This window comes from Panthera uncia (assembly GCF_023721935.1).
Source record: "Panthera uncia isolate 11264 chromosome C1 unlocalized genomic scaffold, Puncia_PCG_1.0 HiC_scaffold_4, whole genome shotgun sequence".
In the NCBI taxonomy this organism is placed as follows: domain Eukaryota; kingdom Metazoa; phylum Chordata; class Mammalia; order Carnivora; family Felidae; genus Panthera; species Panthera uncia.
The window spans coordinates 87,890,658-87,914,058 of NW_026057585.1; the positions used below are offsets into that span (position 1 = coordinate 87,890,658).

The 23,401-nt window shown below is 40.9% G+C and overlaps 1 protein-coding gene across 3 annotated transcripts in view; it reads left to right on the plus strand.

Moving 5' to 3' along the window:
* The first annotated feature begins 235 nt into the window (after positions 1-235).
* The window catches only part of LUZP1 (leucine zipper protein 1), a 95,662-nt gene continuing 72,496 nt past the window's right edge, over positions 236-23,401 (plus strand). For all 3 annotated transcript variants that reach the window (XM_049617843.1, XM_049617841.1, XM_049617842.1), the window contains exon 1: positions 236-357. The gene's annotated coding sequence lies outside the window, so the exon portion shown is untranslated. The remainder of the gene's footprint in view (positions 358-23,401) is intronic.

Consider the following 23,401-nt stretch of genomic DNA (forward strand, 5'->3'; position numbering starts at 1 on the left):
TACATAGATTATCTCATTTAATCCTCACAACTCCCTGGGGAGTGCCCCTCTTGAAAGCAGGACGCCTTGTCTTCCATTTCGATTTCCCATCGCATCTAGCACAGGCTCTGGGCACCTAGCTAGGCACGCAATGAAAACTTGGCAAAGTCCAAGTCCTGGGAAGGGGGAAAAGAACGAAGGGGGCGGGACTAGCCGGAAGCCCCGCCCACCACCACAGGCCCCCGCCCACAAGGTGCTGACGCCACCACATGGCCCCGCCCCTCATTGTCAGTCCCGGGGAGCCGGAGGAGGCGCCGGACGCCGGGAGCTGAGCGCCGGACCCCTCGGCGGGCGGGAGCGCGGGCCGGAGTCCCTGAGGTGAAGGGTGTGCGGGGAGGCGGCGGGCGCGCGGCGCGGGAGGCTGAGGCGGGCGGGTGGAGGCGGCGGAGGGCGGCCGGAGGGGGCGGCCTGCCCCGGCGAGGGGTCGGGGCACCCGGGGGCGACTGGGCAGAATCGGCGGGCGCACCCCGGGGAGGGCTGTGGGGGGTGTGGAGTTGAGGTGGGGGGCAGTTTGAGCGGAATTTTGGAGAAAGGACTCGGAAGGGGGTCATCTTTTGGGGCGAGACCTTGAGAATTTTTTTGGAGTTGGAAATTTTCCTTTTGGAGGGGGAGGGAAGGTTCTGAGAGACTTCTGGTGGGAGCGAGAATCTGAGGAGAAATGTTTGGGGCAGAGAGCCGAGGGGGCATTTTCGGGCGGCGGAGGAGAGTTTCGGGCCGAGTTTGGGCTTTTGGGGGGGAGGGCGCGCGGGACGCGGTGGGGGCGGGGAGCGGCGGCGGGCCGGGCGGGGGGTCGGGACTGCCGGGGAGGGGGCTGCGCGGGGCCCGCGGGCACCCGGGGAGGAAGGAAGTGATCTTACAGGAAGAGCCCGGGAGCTCCCGAGGAGGAGGAGGAGGAGAACGAAGAGGAGGAGGAGGAGGAGGAGGAGGAGGGCGGTTTGGGAGCGCTCGGGCCGGGCTGCGGGACCGGGCTGCGGGGGGCGCGGGCGGGCTGGGGAGGGGTCCCGCCGCCGCCGCAGCTGTCGGCCCGCCGCGCCGGCCCCGCGTCCCGGCCGATGCTGGCCTCGCAGCCAGACCGCTGGGCCGGGAAGGAATTCAAGGCATTCGCTTTGTTTAAGTTGCCAGTAGACAGTCCTTAGAACTAATTAATGGTGGAATCTGCAGGGGGACGCGGGCGAGCCGGGCCGGGGCCGCCCCCCGCCCGCCGCCGCGGCGAACTTTCCGCAGCGCGCGCGGCCCGCCTCCCTGCGCACCCCCGCCCCTGCCCGGGCCGGGAAGGAGCCATGGCTTCCCGAAGCGCAGGAATGAAGTGCGGTTTCTGGGGCCCGTGGCCTCTGGCTGCGGAGGCTGCCTGCGGGGAACCCGGCGTCCCGGAGCGGCCGGGCTGGGGATTCGGAGCCGGTGCTGGAGCTCTCAGAGGTGCCTGCGGTTTCTCTTAATAACCTTGGAGGAGGCTCTGTGAGCCGAGAAAGACCATCTTGCTTTGGAGCATCTGTTTCTTCGCGTCAGCCCCTTTCCTAACACTGCAGAGCTTGTTGTGGCTTGTTTCGGAAATGCCGAGACCAGTGCTCACACTTGAGGGTGGGAGAAGGGAAGAGAATAGGCAACCGCCCCCCCCCCAAAAAAAAAAAAAAAACCAAAAAAAAAAAAAAACAACAACACACAAACTCAAAAAACCCTGCAGTGCAATCTCCGGAAAACCGGACACTGCTTGCAGATTCGCCGTCACACCTTCACTGACTTGAATGACCTTGGGGAAAGAATTGCGCTTCTGAGCTCCTGGTGCCTTATCTGGCGGTTGAGGAGAAAACACTCTCTGGACCTCCCTGCCTTTTGGGGATATTTTGAGAGGTGGGGTTTGTTCAGGGCATTTTACAGACTGCTGCAGTTCCGGCCCCAGGCGCTGGGCTGGTGTCCGAGTTGGGGGAATTCAGATCACCTAGTAATTTTATTAGCTCAGATTAGGGAGGGAGACGTTTGGGTTTTTAGGAGGATATGTCTCCTCGGAGTATGTTCCGGATTATTTTCTGTCACTTTGTGTGCAGCTTCGGTGGCATTCGTGTGGCTAGATTAAATAACTCCCATAGAAAATGCTTTTGTCAGAAATAATTATTTTGCTCAGGATTCCCCTTGGGGCAGATGAAGGTTTTGCTTGATTTACTCAGAAGAATTTTCCAGGTTTCTAAAATTAAATCACTTTTCTAAACATAGTAACTAAGGTCTGAAAAACTGGAAGTAGTGGGAAGGGGAAGGAGTTGATTCGAGTATGAACAAGGCAGCAAATACGGGTTCTCTGTTCTGTGATTACTAACGGGGATTGTGGATTACCTTGATTCACAGGTATTTTCTTACTCTTAAGTAACTTAAGAGCAAGAAAGGGAACCAATGATATTGTTGAGTTGCTTACTCTGTGCCCAGGAATTGTGCTAGGTGGCATATCTCTCATATAGTCTTCACAACAATGCTGCGAGGTGCTAGTTGGCATCCCTGGTTCACAGATGGGCAAACTGAGGGTCAGAAAGTAAAGTGACTTTCCTCAGTTTACAAATACAGCTGGTAAGAAGCAGAGCTGGAATGCAAACCCAAGTCTGTTTCTGAGTTCCATGGTTCTCTCCGTCATGCATAGTGCATTAGTTTCTAGGCCTTTGAGCCACTGGGTCACCTTGGACTGTAGACTCAAGTCCGTTAAGTCTGTTCCCCAATAGTGTTACCTTCTTTTCTTCCAGCAATGTTGTCTGTATGCTTTTGAGATGTTTTTGTTTTTTGGTAGAAAGACAAACATATAAGGCTGTGCTAGTTGTGTGTTCTCCATATAGTAGGTACTTAATCTTTTTTTTTTTTTTTTTAAACGAAGGAAGCATTTGTATTGAAATACAGAGTGCCAGTGTGATCCTAGATATGGTTTATGTGATGGAAGATGATGGGTAGCTAATGGTCCTTCCACTGTAGAGGTGTGACTGTTAGGGTAACATTCATGGTCTGAAACTGAACCATTTTTCTTTCATGTAACATGACTTTTTGGGACAGTGTCAGCTGGTGAGTAAAGCATATTACTTAACAGGTAGGACCCAGATAGTCAAGCTGAAAGATGTGGTCTAAACTTTGATGCACATAATAGATGCTCAGTAAATATTTGCTGAAGATGTACATGCATTCATTTTTTAAGAATCAGCTTTATTGGGGCGCCTGGGTGGTTTAGTTGGTTGAGCGTCTGACTCTTGATTTAGGCTCAGGTCATGATCCCAGGTTTGTGGGATCGAGCCCCACTCCAGGCTCTGCTCTGAGTCTGGATCCTGCTTAAGATTCTCTTTCTCCTTTGTCCCTCTCCCCTGCTCGTGCTCTCATTCTCTAAAATAAAAAAGAAAAATCAGCTTTGTCAAGGTCTAACTTACATACAGTGAAATTCATCAGTTTTAAGTGTACAGTTTGATGAGCTTTGACAAATGTATCCAATTGTGTAATCACTATGACTGCCATCATTGTTTAAACTGCATGTTGTTTTTAAGATATTGGTTAGCAGAGTGATCCTTGGGAATGCTGTGAAGTTTCTGTGTTCTGATTCAAACTGATGAGATCAGAGTGAGTACTAGAGAGTCAGTGTGCCAACTTTGTAGGAAACAGGAACATCATAGTTATTTATTGGTGAGGTGTATGAGAAGAGAAAGACTGGTAGAGATAGGAACCCTGGTTATATCAGGGGAAAGAAATTCATGAGGAATCAGGTTTCATTTTAGGACAATGGGATATATGTTGTGGGGGGAAAATTACCCAAAGATTGATTAAGGAGTAGAACTTTTATTTTTGTTTTCTTTTTGAAATGCTACCACCTGAAATATAAAACTTAACATCTTTGGCTCTACTTAAGAAGTGCTTTACACATTATAGTTCAAGTAATTCTTAAGGGTAGGGATGCTATAAAATAATTGAAGGCCTTGCCCTTCCACCTATGACAGAATATCCTTAGTGTTTGTGTCTAACTTCTTTTAGCTACTATTCCGCAAAAGGAATACATCAGGTAGAAATTGTGTCTTTTTGGGAAGACATAAAATTATTTTTTCCTTCTCATAATTTCTCAGGTCACTGGACCACTCCCAGTCTGTCTTGAGCTGTAGCTCAAGTCTGTCTTAGAAAAGGTTTAACAACTCTGTTACCAGGCTTCTAGAAGCAGCCCCATTTTATCTTACCCCTGGTTTCTCCTTATCCATTCTGTTTCTACACGTTGACCGTTCTATAATCCTTCTTTTCCACTTGTCAGTCTTGAGAATGGAAACTCAGCAACCATGGGCTCTCAGTATATCATTAGGAAATAATAATTAAAATACCAGTTTACAGCTCAATATTTTGGGTGGTGATAGGGAGAAAGTAATAACTCTATTGGTAGTTATTATCCTCTTCTTACGTGAGGAAGCTGAGCTCAGAGCGGTTACTGCCAGAGATAGTAAGGGGTGGAGGCCATTCATGTGAGCTCATATGTGAATGGTTGCTCAAGTTTGGGATCATTTTCATTATACTCTTTGTGTATTAGGGTTGAGGGGTCAAGGGAAGAGCTTGGAAATAACCATATTAAAATATAAGCCAAAAGATAACAAGCATTGTTAATCTTTTAGGCATTGCTGTCTTTAGCTATTCCTTTCTTAATTTCTAGAGATTCTTCCTTTCATTCTAAGGCATTTATAGCTCTTTTTTTTTTTAATGTTTATTTTTGACAGAGAGAGAGACAGAGCATGAGTGGGGGAGGGTCAGAGAGAGGGAGACAGAATCCGAAGCAGGCTCCAGGCTCTGAGCTGTCAGCACAGAGCCCGACACGGGGCTCAAACTCACAGATTGCAAGATCATGACCTGAGCTGAAGTCGGTCGCTCAACCGACTGAGCCACCCAGGCGCCCCTATTTATAGCTCATTTTTTATTGCTTAACTCCCTTCCCAAGTCCTGTGTTTATTCTTTATGAACATGGTACTTTGTATTCGCTGGCTATTTGACTTACCCCTTTCCCTATTTTATATGAATCTAAGAGTTTCCATCAGGTTAATCTGTCAATCATAACATATTTGGGTGTGCTCCTCTGTTCCCATTTTATCTGAACAGAGTAATATTTTTAAAACATTATTAAAAACTTGCATTAAAAATTTTAAAAATCATATCTTGTTATTTAAGTTATATATAAGATATATAATATATATGTTTAGAAAAATACACATGTACAATTTGATCATTTTTTTTTTTTTTTTTTTTTCACAAACTGAATGTATCTATGTAACTGGCACCTAGGTCAAGAACTGGTACCCAGAAGTCCCTGCTGAGTTCCTTTCCAGTTCCTGCCTCCCTTTCACCTCCCTGGGTGACTTCTAACAGTGTATATTAGTTTTGCCTGTTTTGTACTTTTGTAAACTGGACTCATACAGTGCATACTGTTTTGAGTCTGGTTCCTTTTATTCAACAATATGTTTGTGAGTAGCAAAAACTTTTAAAAGTTTTTTAGAGCTTGGAATAAAAATCAGATTCAAACTCTTTATCTTGGCATATGATGTCTTGTATAATCTGGCCCCTGCCTGCTATTCCAGCTTCACCTTCTGCCAGTCTTCAATCATATCAGCTTCTTACTTATCCTTGATAAGCTCTTTGCTACCACAGGGCCTTTGTACATATGGCTCTCTCTTCCTTGAACACTCTTTTTCCCTGTTCTTTGCCTGGCTGCCTTCCTCAAGCCTCAGCAGATGTATCAGAAATACTTTCCCTCATCATCTTATTTTGCTAGTCCTTTTCCGTTATTCCCTGTTACTAGCATCTGTTGCCTCCCTTCACAGCACCTATCATAATTTATACTGATATATATCTGCTTGCATAATTGTTATCCGCCTTCCTCACGAGACTTCACAAGAGCAGGGAACTCATTTGTTTTGTTCATTAGTGTATACCTAGTACCTGAAACAGTGACTGACATATAGTAGGTATTTAATAAATACTTAATGATCACATTCCCATTCAGCACCTTTGTTCCCATTATCATTTGTCCTTTTCTTTTCTTATGCTGTTTAACTATTTAAACTTTTCCATCCTTCAAGGCTCAGCTCAATTCCCCTCTATGAAGTCTATGCTGACTTCATAAATTTACTTTGCAAAAGTAAATCTTCTCAACATTTTGACATTTGTTGCTGATAACCCTCATGTTCTTGGGAAGGTATACTGGCATGTATCTTATCTACCTTGGTGGGTCAAAAGCTTCCTCCCCCCCCAAAAAAAAATCTTGCCACTTGTAATGCCAATACCTTTTATGTTCTTAGTTAATTTCACTAGTCTGTATCTTTACCTGATTGGATCAGAGCTTCTTCATCAGAAGCTAAGTTGTTTTAGCCAGTACTCCCCTTAGTTCCTTTCACTGAGCTTTGCACATAGTAGGCCCTCAGTAGACTTTTTGATGATTGATCGTAATGATGCTTATGTAGAGGTAGCAATTTTAATTTTTCAGGCTTATTTACGTGGACTCCTTTTATTAGAATTTAGCTTAGTGTTTTCTCTAATCCAGAGGTTGGGAGTGCCCCAACTGCTTCAGGAGTTATAACAATTATTAGGGTGTGAAAGTACAGGAGTCCAGTCCTGTTGCCACAAAGCACATACTCCTTTGGAATCTGTGACTAGCAAAGAAGTAACTATGCACCGTTCCTTCTTGGAAAGATGCTTAATCAGTGCTTGTGTAATGCTTTCAGATTGGAGTTATTAACTGAAATGAGATATGAGGTAGTACCTCACTTGAACTATTTTGTTGAATAACATTTTATTTTGATGTCAACAATGAAAATTCCAATCCAGTTAACTCTGTTTAAAACTACCTTCTCTGACTTGGGCCACTAAGCTGTCTCAGTAGTCCTTCTTCCTTTTGTACTAAAGGCAGAAGAATATATGTACTAATATTGTATATACTTACTTTAAACCAATTTAAATGCAAATTTAAATTAGTAGTAACTGGGATGATTTAACTTAATATACATGTGGTACAATTGGGTGATAAATGTAAATTAAAAAAAATTTTTTTTAATGTTTATTTACTTTTTTGAGAGAGAGAGAGACAGTGTGAGTGGAGGAGGGTCAGAGAGAGAAGGAGATGCAGAATCTGAAGCAGGCTCCAGGCTCTGAGCTGTCAGCATAGAGCCTGATGCGGGGCTCGAACCCACGGACTGTGAGCTCATGACCTGAGCCGAAGTCAAATGCTGACCAACTGAGCCACCCAGGTGCCCCAAATGTAAAATATTTTAAAGAGGTGCCTAATATGTATTTTAATGATTATTTTGACTTTTTTTTTAAAAGTTTATTCACTTAGAGAGCTAGAGCCTGCACTCTTGCAAATAAGGAAGGGAGAGAATCCCAAGCAGGCTCTGTACTGCCAGCATGGAGCCCAACGAGGGGCTCCAACCCACGAACTGTGAGATCATGACCTGAGCCAAAACCAAGAGTCTGACGCTTAACTGACTGAACCACCCAGGTGCCCCTTGACTTTTTTTTTTTTAATTTAAGTAAACTCTGCACCCAGCATGGGGCTTGAACTCATGATCCAGGGATTAAGAGTTGCATGCTCTACTGACTGAACCAGCCAGGTGCCCCATTTTGACTTTTCTGGTGGAATTATATCAGAAGATTGTGGGGTAATTTAGTAGTTGTTTTTATGGAAACATTGGAGCAGAGGTACTTAAATTTCTTTAAAAAAATTTTTTTTTTAACGTTTATTTATTTTTTGAGTTAGAGAGAGACAGAGCATGAACAGGGGAGGGGCAGAGAGAGAGGGAGACACAGAATCGGAAGCAGGCTCCAGGCTCTGAGCCATCAGCCCAGAGCCCGACGCGGGGCTCGAACTCACGGACCGCGAGATCGTGACCTGAGCTGAAGTCGGACGCTTAGCCGACTGCGCCACCCAGGCGCCCCCAGAGGTACTTAAATTTCTGAGAGATGTTGGAGTAATTTTGTTCAGAGTCTTCTTACTGTTATTTTTGTCTCTTACTTTATAAATGTTTTATAAAACCAGTCTATTTGCTTTTTACCCTTTTTACTCCAACTAGGTCAAAATAAGAAGTATAATTAGAGTGCATTTACATTTATCCATACTTTAGAGCACCACTGGACTTCATTAACTAAAAGTTTTCTTTTGAAATGTGAGGAGACAAGTGATAAACTATGGGAATTCATTATAAGAAGTGACTTTCAGAGTGGATTACAAAGGTAGTGTGTACACAACCCAATCTCTTAGAAATTCACAGCAGAATTGGTTGTAACATTGGCTTCTAGGCATCATGAGATCTTAGAGTATGTTTCTGAATCATTCACTTTTAGTCAAGTAAACTTTTATTAAGTGTGGTTTGTTGTGTTCTGATTCTTTGACAATTGGTTATCTATTTGTGTCTTAGTTTCATTCCTTGACCATTTTGATTAGATAGTGCTTTACCTTTTGAGATTATTTAAAACTACATGATTCCAGTTCTGCAGCCTCAAAGCCTCATTTTTTCCATCTTTATAATGGGGAGAGTGGTTGTGAGGATTAAGTAATTTAATGTACAGAAGCATTTAGGTCATAATGCCCGGTACACAGTAACTATTAGTCGTTTCAGTTTTACATTTTTGTTTACCCAAAGAAAAGAAAAATTTCCTCTTTTCATTATTTTTAAAATTAATGTGATTTAGTCTAAAGTCAGATAACCTCTTTATATACTGGGCAGACAAGAAAACACTCAAGAATTTTTGGGGCGCCTGGATGGCTCAGTCTGTTAAGCATCTGACCTTGGCTCAGGTCATGATCTTGGCATTTGTGAGTTTGAGCCCCATGTCAGGCTCTGTGCTGACAGCTCAGAGCCTGGAGCCTGCTTCGGATTCTGTGTCTCCCTCTCTCTCTGCCCCTCTCCTGCTCATGCTCTGTCTCTCTCTGTCTCTTAAAAGTAAATAAACGTTAAAAAAAACTCAAGAATTTTTAAAAGCTTAATTTTAACTTTACTAATTTTTTTAATGTTTATTTATTTATTTTGAGAAAGGGAGGGAGAGAATCCTAAGTAGGCTCCACACTGACACGAGGCTCCATATCACAACCTGTGCCAATATCAGGAGTGGGACACTTAACCTACTGAGCCACTCAGGTGACCCTTAACTTTACTAATTTCTGATGAAGCTAAGTAGCTTTCTCAGTGACTAGTTTGTTTATTCATTTGAGAGAGAGAGCGAGCATATGGGAAAGAGGGGCAGAGTGAGAGAGAATCTCAAGCAGGCTCCGCACCCAGGGCAGAGCCCATGGCAGGTCTCCATCCCTTGACCCTGGGATCTTGACCTGAGCCAAAAGCAAGAATCGGAAGGTCGAATGACTGAACCACCCAGGTGCCCATCAGTGACTAGTTTAATTTCCTTTATTAATCTATTTTCCTTGAATGACTTACCCTTAGCCCAAATATTGGCTATGTGGTTATAATTGGTACAAGGGAGAGACAATTTCTGGATGTTTTAGTCAGTTCTTCATCACTTAAAGATAGACCCTACAACTGGAAATTGAGACTAGTGGTGAGATAATATATGAGAATATTTCAAACCAGTGTAGTTGTTGAAAATTATTTATTTTTCTTTTGAAAATTATTTAAAAATAATTTTTAAAAATTATAAAATAAGAATTATTTAAAAATCTGGTTACGGAATTTTTGGATAGTGATACTTATATTGTTAGCCATTTACTTTTGCTTATTCTAAGTACAGATCACAAATGATTTTATAACATTATTTATGATATTTGTCAGGTAGTATCTTTTTTTTTTAAATTTTTTTTTAACGTTTATTTATTTTTTAGACAGAGAGAGACAGCATGAATGGGGGAGAGTCAGAGAGAGGGAGACACAGAATCTGAAATAGGCTCTAGGCTCTGAGCTGTCAGCACAGAGCTCGACGCCGGGCTTGAACTCACTGACCGAGAGATCATGACCTGAGCCGAAGTCGGCCGCTTAACCGACTGGGCCACCCAGGCGCCCCTGTCAGGTACTATCTTAAGCATTTTATGTACATTATTTCATTTACTCGTTCATTTAATAAATATTTATTGAGTGCCCGCCATGTGTCAGGCACATAATCTTATTTAATCCTCACCACACCCATGAAATAGGTATATTGTTTATTATTTTAGCCCCATTTCACAGATGAGGAATTGGGGCACAGAGAAGCTTTGTATTTTGTCCAGTGTCACAAAATCGTCCAGGGTCAGATTTGGCATTTTTAAAAAATTTTGAATGACAGTTGCTAAAATCTAGGCATAAGTTACTTCTATGTCAGATTTTTTTCTTTAGAAGCATATATATATCTATATAACTTTATAAAATAGGCTTCAAGGCCAGCACAGAGCTCAGTGCAGGGCTTGAACTCACCACCGTGACATCAAGACCTGAGCTGAGATCAAGACTGACTGACCACCCAGGTGCCCCTATATATGTATTTTTTTTAAGATTTTATTTTTAAATAATCTCTATACCCAGTGTAGGGCTTGAACTCATAACCTGGAGATCAAGAATCACATGTTCCACCAACTGAGCCAGCTAGGTGCCATTTTAGAAGAAGGAAATACATATATATTAGGGCGTGCGCACACACACACACTCACGCTCACACACAGGGGAGAGGGAGAGGGAGAATCCCAGGCAGGCTCCACACTGCCAGCACAGAGCCTGAGGATGAGCGGCTTGATCTCACTGTGAGATCGTAACCTGAACCGAAATTAAGAGTCAGATGCTTAATCGACTGAGCCACTCAGGTGCCCCTAGGAGAAGGATATGAATCAAATTTTGAAGTATGTGGTAAATAGGTTACAGTCAAAGTACTTAGAGCAGGATGTGTTAGGCTAGGTAAGCTAAGCTAGGATAATTTCCTCTCTTTCCCCAAATCCATCTCAAAACAAAAACCAACAAAAGAACAAAAGACAACTTTGAAGTTCCTTCATTTGGAGAATTCCAATTTACCCAAACTAGCCTGAACCAAATGTAAATTTTCAAGAAGAATGGATGTAAATAACTGTTAAATACTATTGCTTCAGAGGCACTCTGGGAGCCAGTGTTATGGAAGCATGATAGTTGAATTGTTCAAATTAAACAACCTCAGTTATTATCCACAGTATCAACTTTGCTGATTTTTACATAGAACTGCTTTTCAGATTTTCAGTTTTGTTAGCTGTAGTTTTATGGTTGTCTCTGAGGGGTATCTATAAGGTAATATGACTGCTTTTTGAAAACCAGTATCAGAAGTTTCCAAAAAGAAGCAATTGTATATTTATTTTAATGAGACTTCCAAACTGAAATGTTTGGTGTACTTCTTTTGGATTTGCCTTTAGAGCATATTGCACATTCAATCCTGACAAGTCTTCATTTTGGGAGAGTTATATTTAACTTTTGAAGATAAGCAAGTCTGGTGAATGAAGTGAGTAATCAGTTATGGTTTTTGATAATACATGAGATGTAATTCTAAGAGGTGGACACTAGGATTTTCGTGTGTAAGGCTTGTCTTTGAGCATCTGCAAATAGAATTATAAGAAGGTTTTGAGCCTTGGCGGCATTGTAGGATGAGTCTTGCTTCCCAAGATGACTTAAATAACAGCACTGATTTTGAACCTGTATAAATAGAAATCATTGTTTGAATATAACTTGCTTAATGTATTCTTGATTGAATTGAAATTCTCTATAATGAAAGCATTATCTTGTATTAATATCAATATTTTACATATAGCCTTTAAAAATTAGTTTCTTTTGGGGCACCTGGGTGTCTCAGTCAGTTAAATGCCTACTCTTGATCTCTGCTCAGGTCATGATCTCATGGTTCCTGAGATCGAGCCCCGTGTTGGGCTTTGTGCTGACAGTGTGGAGCCTGGTTGGGATTCTGTTTCTCTCTCTCTCTCTCTCTCTCTCTCTCTCTGCCCCTCCCCTGTTCAGAGTCTCTCTCTCTCAAAAATAAATAAACTTAAAAAAAATTGGTCTCTCTTTTTCTGTCTAAAAAGTAAGTATTTTAAAAAAGAAAACAGTCTGCTGAGAGGCAAATATATATAGGAACAGATTTGAACTTCATTATGATTAAAAGGTGAAATATATTTTCTTGACCCACTTACCCAGGCATTATGTGTGTAGACTTTCTGTAAGACTGAAAGAGTTCAGATAGAAAAATGGTATCATTTACCTTGCTCTGATAACGTTTCCTGTTTCTAAAAATAAAGAAATCTCTGGTTTTATCTAGTTTCAAGTTTACTGGGTAAGTTAAATGCTGAGCAAGATAAATGTAGTTAATTTTTGGCTCTTTAAACCTTGGAATAGCTTTATCACAAATGTGCTGTCTTCCCAATTACCTGGGGGTATTTATCTTATTTAGGCCATCTTAGTGATTTGTGTCTAGTATCAGTGAATAAGCAGAATTATAATTGAAAATCTTCTAAGGATTCTTAGTCATTGAGGAATAATAATAAAACCTAACATTTATGGACTATGTGCCAGCCACTGTATTTAAGTGCTTTTTATATCTTTATTTAATCTTACTCTCAACAATCCCTTGGGGTAGGTACTATTATTATCCCCGTTTAATAGATGAAAAATCCTTAAGATAAGAGATCAGTTTGCCTAAAGTCAACACAACTGGTGAATGCCAAGCTAGGATTTGACTCCTGAGTTTGCTGTTGAATGTTACCATGAGCACATGACGATTTTATGAACTATGTGCATTTAAGATCACTATTCCCTGAGTAAAAGAGGTCAACATTGGCTTATGTTCCCTAGCATAGGAAGAATATCATTTTTAGATCTTGATAAACTTAAAGATGTATTAAATATCTTTAAAATGGAAGACTGCTCCAGATACACAGAAACTGAATGAGTATTAAAGATAGTACAAAGGTAGTTTAGGTTGTTTGTGTGACAAAGAAATGGTTGCTGGTAGGTTTATATCAGGAATAGCAGTTTTTATGCTTTCTGCCACAGCTGTACTGGAGTATGATAGGAGATATTCTTAATATAATTTTATAAAATGATATACTTTCCAACTAAATTTTTTTTTGTAGGAATTTGAGGACTGATGATTATGTTAGGCTTGTTTTAAAACTTGATCCAGAAGTGATTTGAAAGAGACTATCAGAATCGTAAAGAAGTCTGATGAAAAATAGTTGGGTTGGTAGTGAGGCAGTTAATAGAGCAGGGAGAAATAATAAGGTAGGAGGGATAAAATTTCAGATCATAAAAGCCAAGAAGAGCGGGATTAGAGCAGGAATAGGGGAGGTAGGTGGCTGTTCATTAAGTGGGTATAATCCAGAAGAGTGCAGAGAATCTTTATGGAAGAGAGGTAGAGAGGAGACAAGGAACACTGGCTTCATTTACATTTTTGGTCAGTTTCACATCAAATTTAAAAGCCAATAATTTAGTCTATTCAATTTATAGTACCTGTTTTATATTCAACTCAGGGCTAATTTGGACAAAACAAAAAGACCAAAAAAGTGCTGTATATATAGCCTTTGTTTCTAAGGAATTTAAAATTCTAATTGGGGAGACAGTACCTGGTTTTTGAAACAGTTCTATGGCAGGGGCGCCTGGGTGGCTTAGTCGGTTAAGCATCCGACTTTGGCTCAGGTCCTGATCTTGCAGTTCGTGAGATTGAGCCCTGCGTCAAGCTCTGTGCTGACACCTCAGAGCCTAGAGCCTGCTTCGGGTTCTGTGTCTTCTTTCTCTGCCCTTCCCCTGCTCATGCTGTCTCTCAAAAATAAATAGACATTAAAAAAAAAAAAAAAAGTTAAAAAAAAAAAAAAACAAACTGTTCCATGGCAATATTGGATCATATGTAAATGCCAAAATGGGTGATACTGACTGTTGATTCCAGAGCCTGGATTTCATAAACCAGTCATATTTCAAAAGAACTTTTTGTTTTCTAAGTAAGGACACAAAATTGAAAAACTAACTTTTTGTCTAATTACCACTGTTTCATAAAAGATGGAACATTTTAAAACAGTTAAGTGAAAGGGCATAGTCTCAGATGAAAGTTTTTATATTGAGTAATTTAGCCGTATGGAAAATCTAGTATTCTTTGGTGAAAATGTCACAATCTATGGCACAGTGGTAAATGCTCTAGGAGGTCTGTTGTTATGGTACGGACTTGTGTCAAGATGACAGGTAATAGTTTAGTGAGATTAGTCTGGGCTGAAGTGGTCTGTGAGGTCTTCATGGAGTCAGACTAGAGTTTTACAATGATAGGATATGAATAGACAGAAAGGAGAGGGATGGTTTTCCAGGCCAGGGCAACACAAGAACAAAGATACTGAGGTTGGGATAAACTTATATTATTGACTGGACCCAAGAATACTTGTCTACTCCACCCTTGAGGATCACTGTTGGGGCAGCCTTGACCTGGCAGCCCTGTTTTCCTCCTTCAGACATCTGTAGTTGCTGGGAGCCCCCACTTGGTCTATATAGCAGGCATGCCAACCCCACAGCCAGACTAGGATCTGAAATGGCAGTGGGGGTGGGGCCTTGGGCTCTCCTTGGATAGTGTTAGTCTCTCATGAGCTGATCCTGGCCTGTGTTGCTCCCAAAGTAGCTTGGCCCCCTGCCTGCCCCATAGACAGCACCTAACAAGTAAACACACCTAAACAGGTAGTCATCTACCACAAAGATGCCTGTGAGGAGGTAGGCCTTCTCACCTGCTCTCCTGCTAAACAACTGCTTTGGTGCCAGGGAATATCACCAGGGGAGGAGAGGGTGTCCAAGAGTGGGGACTTCTGTTGTAAAAGAGGCCTCCCAGGCCACTTAACTCAGGGAGGATCACCATTTTTCTCTGCCTGGATTATCTTGGATGCCAGCCAGGCTGTTCCATCCATCCATCCACTCAGAACCGTGTCTCCTCTGTGGGGTCCCGTACGGGATTGTGAGGCGTGGGGTGGTGAGGAAGAGCTGTAAGTGAGTGCTGGGGAAGAAGGAGCTCTGCAGGCATCAGGGCAAGGAGGTCAGACCTTACACTCAGTACACTGGCCGCAGGCGCAAGCCCCGCTTCTAAGGGGTTAGCTTTATCTAGTTGCTAAGCGGTTAGCTGTATCTAGTTGGACACCTCGGGATCCACACAGTTGCAAATTGGAAGTTTTCTGTTGAAGTGTTTACTTCAGCTGAAAAAATAATGTTTTAGAAAAGTTTTCAAGTTCTAACAGTTTTTATTCACTACTGAAAGTTCTGAAAGCATCTTCTTTCATTCTAAAAACAATAAACCACTTTCTGTGGACTGTGGAAAAAAAAAGAATACTTGCCTGTTCCAAGAATAGAGTTTAGATTATGGACTAGGAGGAGATAAGATTAGTGTGGTAATGCTCAGATTATGAACAGTCTTGAACATTATACTGAGGAATTTGGACTTGCTCTTGCTACCACTTAGGAACCACTGAAGGTAAGGCACTGATAAATTAGGAATTGTAGACCTGATTAATCAGGAGGTGTTATATAAATTATTGGAAAGGAAGCCAGTTAAGGATTTTTGTAGAAATTCAGGTGTGGTTTTCTGTCTATCAAGACCTGAATTTAGGAGTTAAAAAAAAAAGTATATTAGAAGTTTTGAAGAAGGGAGAGTTAGGAGTTAATGATGTTATGGAGAAAGAAAGTAAGCTCTAAGGTTATGAGATTGGTAGAGCTGGTGGCATTTGTGACATTAGTTAACTAAAGTTGAGGAGGACCTAAGGGGTTAGCCTTTTTGCCTCAGATTCTCTGCTGTGTTACTCTATATCCACATGCTTTTTTGACATCATTTATTTGAGATATATTGAGATTCTCTAAAATTCCCTTGGGATTGAACTGAAAGTTAAAAGGTTTCCTTTATTTTGGAAACACTCATTTAGAGGAAATATGTATAGTATATTTCAAACCACTAAACATTGTATAAGTTCTTAGTTATGGAAATTGTACCCTAATAAATACCATTGTTAGATTATCAGGTGCAGAGGGATTTTTGGAATTTTTGTTACTTTAGAATGTTTTCATTTAGCAGAATTTGTCCTCTATATATTAACAGATTAATATTATCATTTCATTAACATCTACTATATATCAGGATCTGATGTCTACTATTTAATGTTTAAAACTACCGCATGAAATAGGTATTGTTACTCCTACTTTATAGATGAGGAAACTGAAGCTCAGAGAGGGTTTGAGAAATGTCCCTGGGGGAGAAGTAGAGTTAGGATTCAAGATCTCTGTGACACAGAATCTATGTTCTTTCTCCTTCTCTGTTCTTGGATTAGGTGTCATAAGAATAGGAATAAGGAGAGAAGGGTAAGATAGATTACCCAGATTAGACAGTAATTCAAATCAGTGAAGTGCTACCCAAATATTAACTGGTGTTATCTGGCCTTTTCCACCCTGTCTGCATGTGCAGGGGTGGGAGTGGGGATGGTGTAAAAGACCAAATATGATCTAGCCATAGTTCTAGTCAAGGACATTCACTTATCTTTTGGATAATGTCTCTCAAAGCCTTTTGTACAGCTTTCAATAAACCCTTTATAAAAATGTCCAATTCAGAAAATAAAACAATTATTGACAGTTCTGCAAATTGCTGGCCTGGCAAATGAAATCTAAGGAAGTTTCAGGGTCCAGCTTCTGGGAAAGTGGGATTGAAGGTCATTCCCCTTGAAAATGTAGTTAGTGCTGGACACTAGCCGTCATTGATACATAGCACTATTTTGGGGGGATGTTCCTCTCTTCATTCTCCCTATCATCCACACCCATAAAAGTTTTTAGCTTTTCTTCATGTGTGCTGGTGATAATTTCTTCAACGTTCTCTCTCTTCAGTATTATAAAGAGAGCTCAGCCCCCCCTCTCTCCACCTCATTCCTGATGTTCCTTTACCAGCTGCTTGTATTGGGGCTAGTAGAACCTGTGCACAAATGTGAACAAAGTCCTAGGTTCTTAATTTTTTCTCTCAACATTTCCTCCATCTCATAACCCATAACTGAAAACAAGTTTTTTTCCTCTGATGAATGCTATTATTTGTAGTTTTGTTGGTTGAATACTTTGCCACTCCTTGGACAGTGGGAACAATTAATGTATTTCTAGTCCTTCACTGTCACTTCTAGATCATTGTTTTGCCATTTTTGCATGGCTTCTGATTTTTCAAAGTTCCTGCCATCTGCTCTCCTCTGTTTTAATTGTGTTTGGTGACTTTCAGGATGCACATGGATCACTTTTCTTCCCCATCCCATTTCCTAGTACGTACTTTGTCTAGTACCTCAGTTTTGTCAATTACTGTCTCATCCTTAACTCTCTTTATTGAGTCCTTCCTTTGAGAATTGGAATACACTGAAGTCTTTTCTATCTTAAATAAAGAAAACCCTCTGGTTTCTTTTAGAGTTATTGCCATATTTTTTTCTCTTTTACTCTCAAACATCTAAAAAAAGAGTATTCTATATACTGCCTTTTCATTTACACTGGTTTTTTAATATCTTTCCTGTCTTGTTTCTGCTCCCAATACTTTACCGTATGTGCCCTTTCAAAACACCCAGTGTCCATATATTCCGTCATTTTCATAGCCTTTGTCTTCCTTAATCTCTCTTCAGTATTGGAGCTATTGATCATCATCTTCCTTGGACCTCTGTTCTTTGACTAGGAGTTAAAAATATTTGTGTTTGGCCCCATCTAGCCTGGTAAGGCCATTTTACGTGGAACTTGGCTGGTTGTTTGACTCTGATGTTCATCTTGGGACCTGTACTGACTAGCAGAGAAGGGGTGGAGCTGGTTGGCACTGTGCATCTCATAGTGCTCTGTACCCTGTGGACTTTTAAGTAAATAATTTATTTGACTTGCTAGTCTTCCTGTTCTCTCTCATCCTCTCTCCCTAATCCTGCATGGCTTGTTTGTAAAATGGATTGCCCACTTCTGCTCTTGACTCTGGTTATATACTATAGTATATAAAAGCAGACATGTCTTTTTTATTTAATTTTTAAATGTTTATTTTGAAAGGAGAGCGAGTGTGAGCGGGGGAGGGGCAGAAAGAGAGGGAGAGCAAGAATCCTAAGCAGGCTTCCCACTGTCAGAGCAGAGCCCATTGCGGGGCTTGATCTCACAAACCCTGGGATCATGACCTGAGATGAAATCAAGAGTTGGATGCTCAACCAGCTGAGCCACCCATGTGCCCCAGACATGTCTTTTTATAGAGCAGACTTTGGGAAAGAATGATATGAATTAAGTTCTTTGGTAAACTCATGTGAGATTTGAAATGCTCCAGAAAACTTGGGAAAGTTTAATGAATATCAAGTAGTGGCCTTAATGAGAAAATTTTTATGCCTTCTCTTTTATTTTAGTATTTTCATGGAAGGCTATTTCTGGGGGGAAAAAACAGATTCTATCACAGCAAAAATAATTACACTGAAATCTCAGTATAATAGAATTTCTAAGCCCCATGTATTTTTAGGGGTATTTGCTATAATAACACTGTACTGTTACAGTTCCCTGGAGTTTGGAGTTAGGATTTTGACCTGAATTTGCCAAGACAGTTTCAGAAAGTTGTAGAGATAGCTGAGAAGTACTGGCATGAGCAAATGTGGGTTAGGCTAATAGAAATTTAGTAGAGCAAATTTTTGAGATGACATGATTTTTTTGAGAAGGAAACAGTATTGAGTAATGCCACTTTTTGTTGTTTTGCTGTGTTAAATGATCATTGAAGGCTTGTATCCCGAAATTTTTTTTATCCTTAGAGATTTGAGTCATTCTCTGTTCTTAGATGTTTATCACCTTCCTGTACAGGAAATGGAATTATTCAGCCTAGAGAGATGATAAAGAGCTTTGGACTGAGTCTGGAGGTTCTGGTTCAGTTTTTGTCATTATTTAGCTATATATAGACTTGAGCAAGTCACTTTACTCTTTGGGCTTCATATTTGTCAAATGAGAAGATGAAGTAAATAATTTCTGAAAAGATAACTACCATTTTAATTTGAGATGTTTTGATAAAAATCCATTCACAATGACTCTCAAAGTCAATTTACCAATTAGAAATGTGATAATTTGTACTGATAAGTTTGTGACAATTTGTATTAAGAGATAAGAGTTTACAGTATGTCGTTTGACACATAAGAAATACAGTGGAGCTATAACTTCAAAATGGTAGAATAGATGCTCACATCAGCAGCAGTGTTAAGTGGATTATAAATTTACTAGAGCGGTGCCTGGCTCAGTCGGTTATGTGTCTGACTCTTGATTTCGGCTCAGGTCATGATCTCATGGTTTGTGAGTTTGAGCCCCATGTCAGCATGGAGTCTGCTTGAGATTCTCTCTCTCCCTGTCTCTGCCCCTCCTCTGCGCACGTGCTTTCTCTCTTTCAAAAATAAATTTAAAAAAATTTACTAGAGAACATGACTGAACTATGGAGATCCTAAAATGTGAAATCATATGGAAAACAGGTAAAATGGCAGAGTGAAATAATATTAATAGTAGCTAATGACATTTGGTTAGCACTTACTCTATGCCAGCCACTATTCTCAGATGATTTTATAACGCATTGAGTCCTTAAATAATTCTGTCTGGTAGTTACTATCCCCATTTTACACATGAGGACACTGAAGCCTGTACAGTTAAGCAGCTTGTCCATACGGCTATTAAGTGACATATTGTATGACTAGGTTTGTGTGACTCCAGAGTCTCTGTTCCACATACACGTATCTGTTACATGTTAACATCAAGAGTGCATACACATGAAGGTATATAGTGGTGGAAACAAAGTATAATTCATATATTCAATGTTTGACTAGGTTATTGTGTTTGCTTCCTTAAGCCATGTGTTATAATATCTTAACATAATTTTCATTACATGTTACAATTATATTATTTTAGTAATATTCACTCACATTTACTGACTATATGGCTTGGGTTTGAATTCCAGCCCTACCACATGATTTTTGTGTAAACTTGGGAAAGGAACTCTACCTCTTTGTGCCTCAATTTACTCATTTGAAAAATGGAGTTAGTAATACCTGCCTCCTAGTGTTGTGAGAAATAAATGAGTTGATGCAAAGGGCTTAGAATGACAGGAAGTAAACATGTAGTAAATGTTGGCTGTTAAGCTTTTAACTTTTCCAAGTACCTTAAATACCATTTCCTTCAAATAACATTCCTCTTTTTTTTTTTTTTTTAAGTTTATTTTGAGAGAGAGCTAGCGCACCTGTGCACAATCCGGGGAGGGGCAGAGAGAGGGAGAGACAGAATCTTAAGCAGGCTGCGTGCCATCAGTGCAGAGCCTGATGTGGGGCTCAAACCCACGAACTATTAGATTATGACATAAGCTGAGATCAAGAGTCAGATGCTTAACCAACTGCAACACCCAGGCACCCCTCAAATGACATTCCTATGTGAGAGGTAGGGCCTAGAGTCTAGCCTATTTATTTCATTTATTTATTTTAAATGTATTTATTTATTTTGAGAGTGTGAGCACATGTTTGTGTGAGCAGGGAAGGGGCAGAGAGAAAGGGAGAGAGAGAATCCCAAGCAGGCTCCATGTTGTGAGTGCAGAGCCAGATGTGGGGCTTGCTTTCACGAATGGTGAGATCATGACCTGAGCTGAAAATCGAGTCAGATGCTCAACCCCCTGAGCCACCCAGGCCCCCCTAGGGTCTAGCATATTTAGACCCATTTTACAAATGAGAATTCCATGAAGCAAGTTGTCTTAAGGACACCAGATCAGAATTAAATGGAATAAAATTTAAAAGGTTATTTAACCCTGGTCTGAAAGAGAAAACAAATGGCTTGGGATGAGTGTCGTGTAATAGTCACCTCTCTTGTATAAGTAGGACAAGTCTGTGGTGTTTGGAATGGGAAGGAAGATCATTCCTAGCTACTCATTTCTTGTTCCAGTCCTTGATTCACTTCCGCTCTTAGAGGGGGATGTTGCTGCGTCATTCCTATGTCCTGGTGTAGCCATCTAGCAAGCTGAGAAACAACATTTGAAGGGTATCAGATTGGCTGGGAACTGAGAAAAAACAGTGTACCTTTTCTATGTGGAAGAAAAGGTAAAACGAATGGGAGACGTGAACTGCTAGTATGAGCTGATGCTGTCATGTGAGTTTTATGGATTTAACTCTTGACCTGCTTCAACTGAATCCCAATCTTGTGTCGTGTGTCAGTTTTCTGCAGTTGTTTAGAGGCATTTTTAGGATTTAAAATGCTTCTAGCTTTTTTTTTTTTAAACCGGTTTTATGCGGCTTGATACATCTCAGCTGTCAGCACTCGATTTTGCTGCAGTATGTTCTGCATGCTCTCTGCATTGCTGTAACCAGATCTTGGTAAGACTTGCCGTTCCATCTCTTTGACGAAAAGATTTCTTTGCATCTCTTTTCAGGCTAGTTTGCTGAGGCATTGGAGGCTCTTCCCTACTCCTTGGAAAAACCTAAAAAGCGTTTCTATTTTGAGACGTGACCTTGTGTTGGGGTTTCTCTTGGCTAGGATTTCCGCAGCTAACGGCTGTTAGCTTTCCCTTAGCTCTAAAACATAGGAACAGTGTCTTCAGCAAATGTATATTGTACCTGTCCATGCAAGAGACTACTAGTAGTCACTGGAAATGCAGAGTATAAAAATTGAAGCATATTGCATTAGAGTGAATAATGATTAAGGATAGGTGAGGCAATAATATATCAAGGGAGTTTTAGAATCATGCAGACCTTGATTTAATTCCCAGTTCTGCCTTTTATTCCCAATGTGACCCTGGTCAAATTGCTTACCTTTCCTGAATCTCGATTTTCTCATCTATAAAACCTAGTTCTTAGAATTGTTTTAAGGTTTGAGAGAATAAATTGATAACCCTGAACAGAACGCATGATATAGTGCTGTGAAATGTTTGCTAACCTTCCTGAAGTTGATGGGGTTCCTTGTTAAAATTGGGATATTAGTACTTAGTTCAGCCTTGTTGTAAAGATGAAGTGAGAGTAGAGGGATGCCTGGGTGGCTCGGTTGAGTGGTCAGCTCTTGATTTTGGCTCAGGTCATGACCTCATGGTTTGTGAGCTCAAGTCCCACATCGGGCTCTGCACTAATTGTAGAGCCTGCTTGAGATTCTCTCTCTCCCTCTCTTTCTCTGCCCTTCCCCTGCTCTCATGCTTGCTCTCTCTCTCTCTGTCTCAAAATAAGTAAACATTTTTAAAAAAAGATAAAATGAGAGTAGATAGGTAGCTGGCATGTAGATGTTACATGTGCAATAAAGAACTGGGACAACTGGAATACTTGAGGCAATATTTCTTTTGAAGAAACAAATTGAAATACTACCCAAATCATACCAGCAACTAGCCAGTGCTATTTCAGCAGTCTGTTTGTGTTACTCTTGCTGTGCTGAGCTAAATATGTGCATTTCCAGTTGTATTTTGCCGGTGATTCATTATTTCCTCAGTTTATCTCAAGGTCCAGGCCTTTCTTTTTTATGCATAATCATGTTCTACTCATTCTGAAAGATGAGCTTAAATTCTACCATGGAGCTCTTATAAGTCACTCCACAGAAATGATTTGTCTCACTTCTAAATGCCATTATGACACTTAGCATGGACTTACACATAATATTTTTGCTCCCATTATCTGGCTGAAGTTGTATTCCTTCTTAAAGATTTTTTTTTTTTTTTTTTAGGTTATTTATTTTGAGACAGTGCACAAGCAGGGGAGGGGCAGACAGAGAAGGAGAGAGAGAGAATCCCAAGCAGTCTCTGCATTGTTAGCTCAGAGCCCAGTGTGGGGCTTGAACTCATGAACCGTGAGATCATGACTGGAGCTGAAGCCAAGAGTCGGACGCTTAACTGACTGAGCCACCCAGGTGCCCCATATTCCATTCCTTCTTAAAATCTTGTTTAGATGTCTTCCATGAAACCTTTCCTAACTCATACATCAAGTCTCTTCTGTACTTCTGTTATTGTACATCTTCTGTAGCACTTGTTGCACTTAGCACATTGTTACACTTTTGTCTACTTATAATGAACTGTGACTATCATAAGAACAGAGTATTTTGTTCTCTGTATTCCTATTTTATAGCACATGCCTGGCTCACCATGTAATAAATTGAGAGTTTGATACATCAACCTTGTGTTGGTATTTTTCTTTTTCCAACCCCAGAAGGACTTGAGTGAGAAGTTCACTTTGGTGTCTCTGCGTGTGTTTTAAAATAAACAAACAAAGGGGTGCCTGGGTGGCTCAGTCATTTAAGTGTCCGACTTCAGCTCAGGTCATGATCTCACGGTTCGTGGGTTCGAGCCCTGCATCAGGCTCTGTGCTGACAGCTCAGAGCCTGGAGCTTGCTTTGGGTTCTGTGTCTCTCTCTCTCTCTCTGCCCCTCCCCCACTTGTGCTATGTCTCTCTGTCTCTCAAAGGTGAATAAATGTTAAAAAAAAAAAAAAAAATATA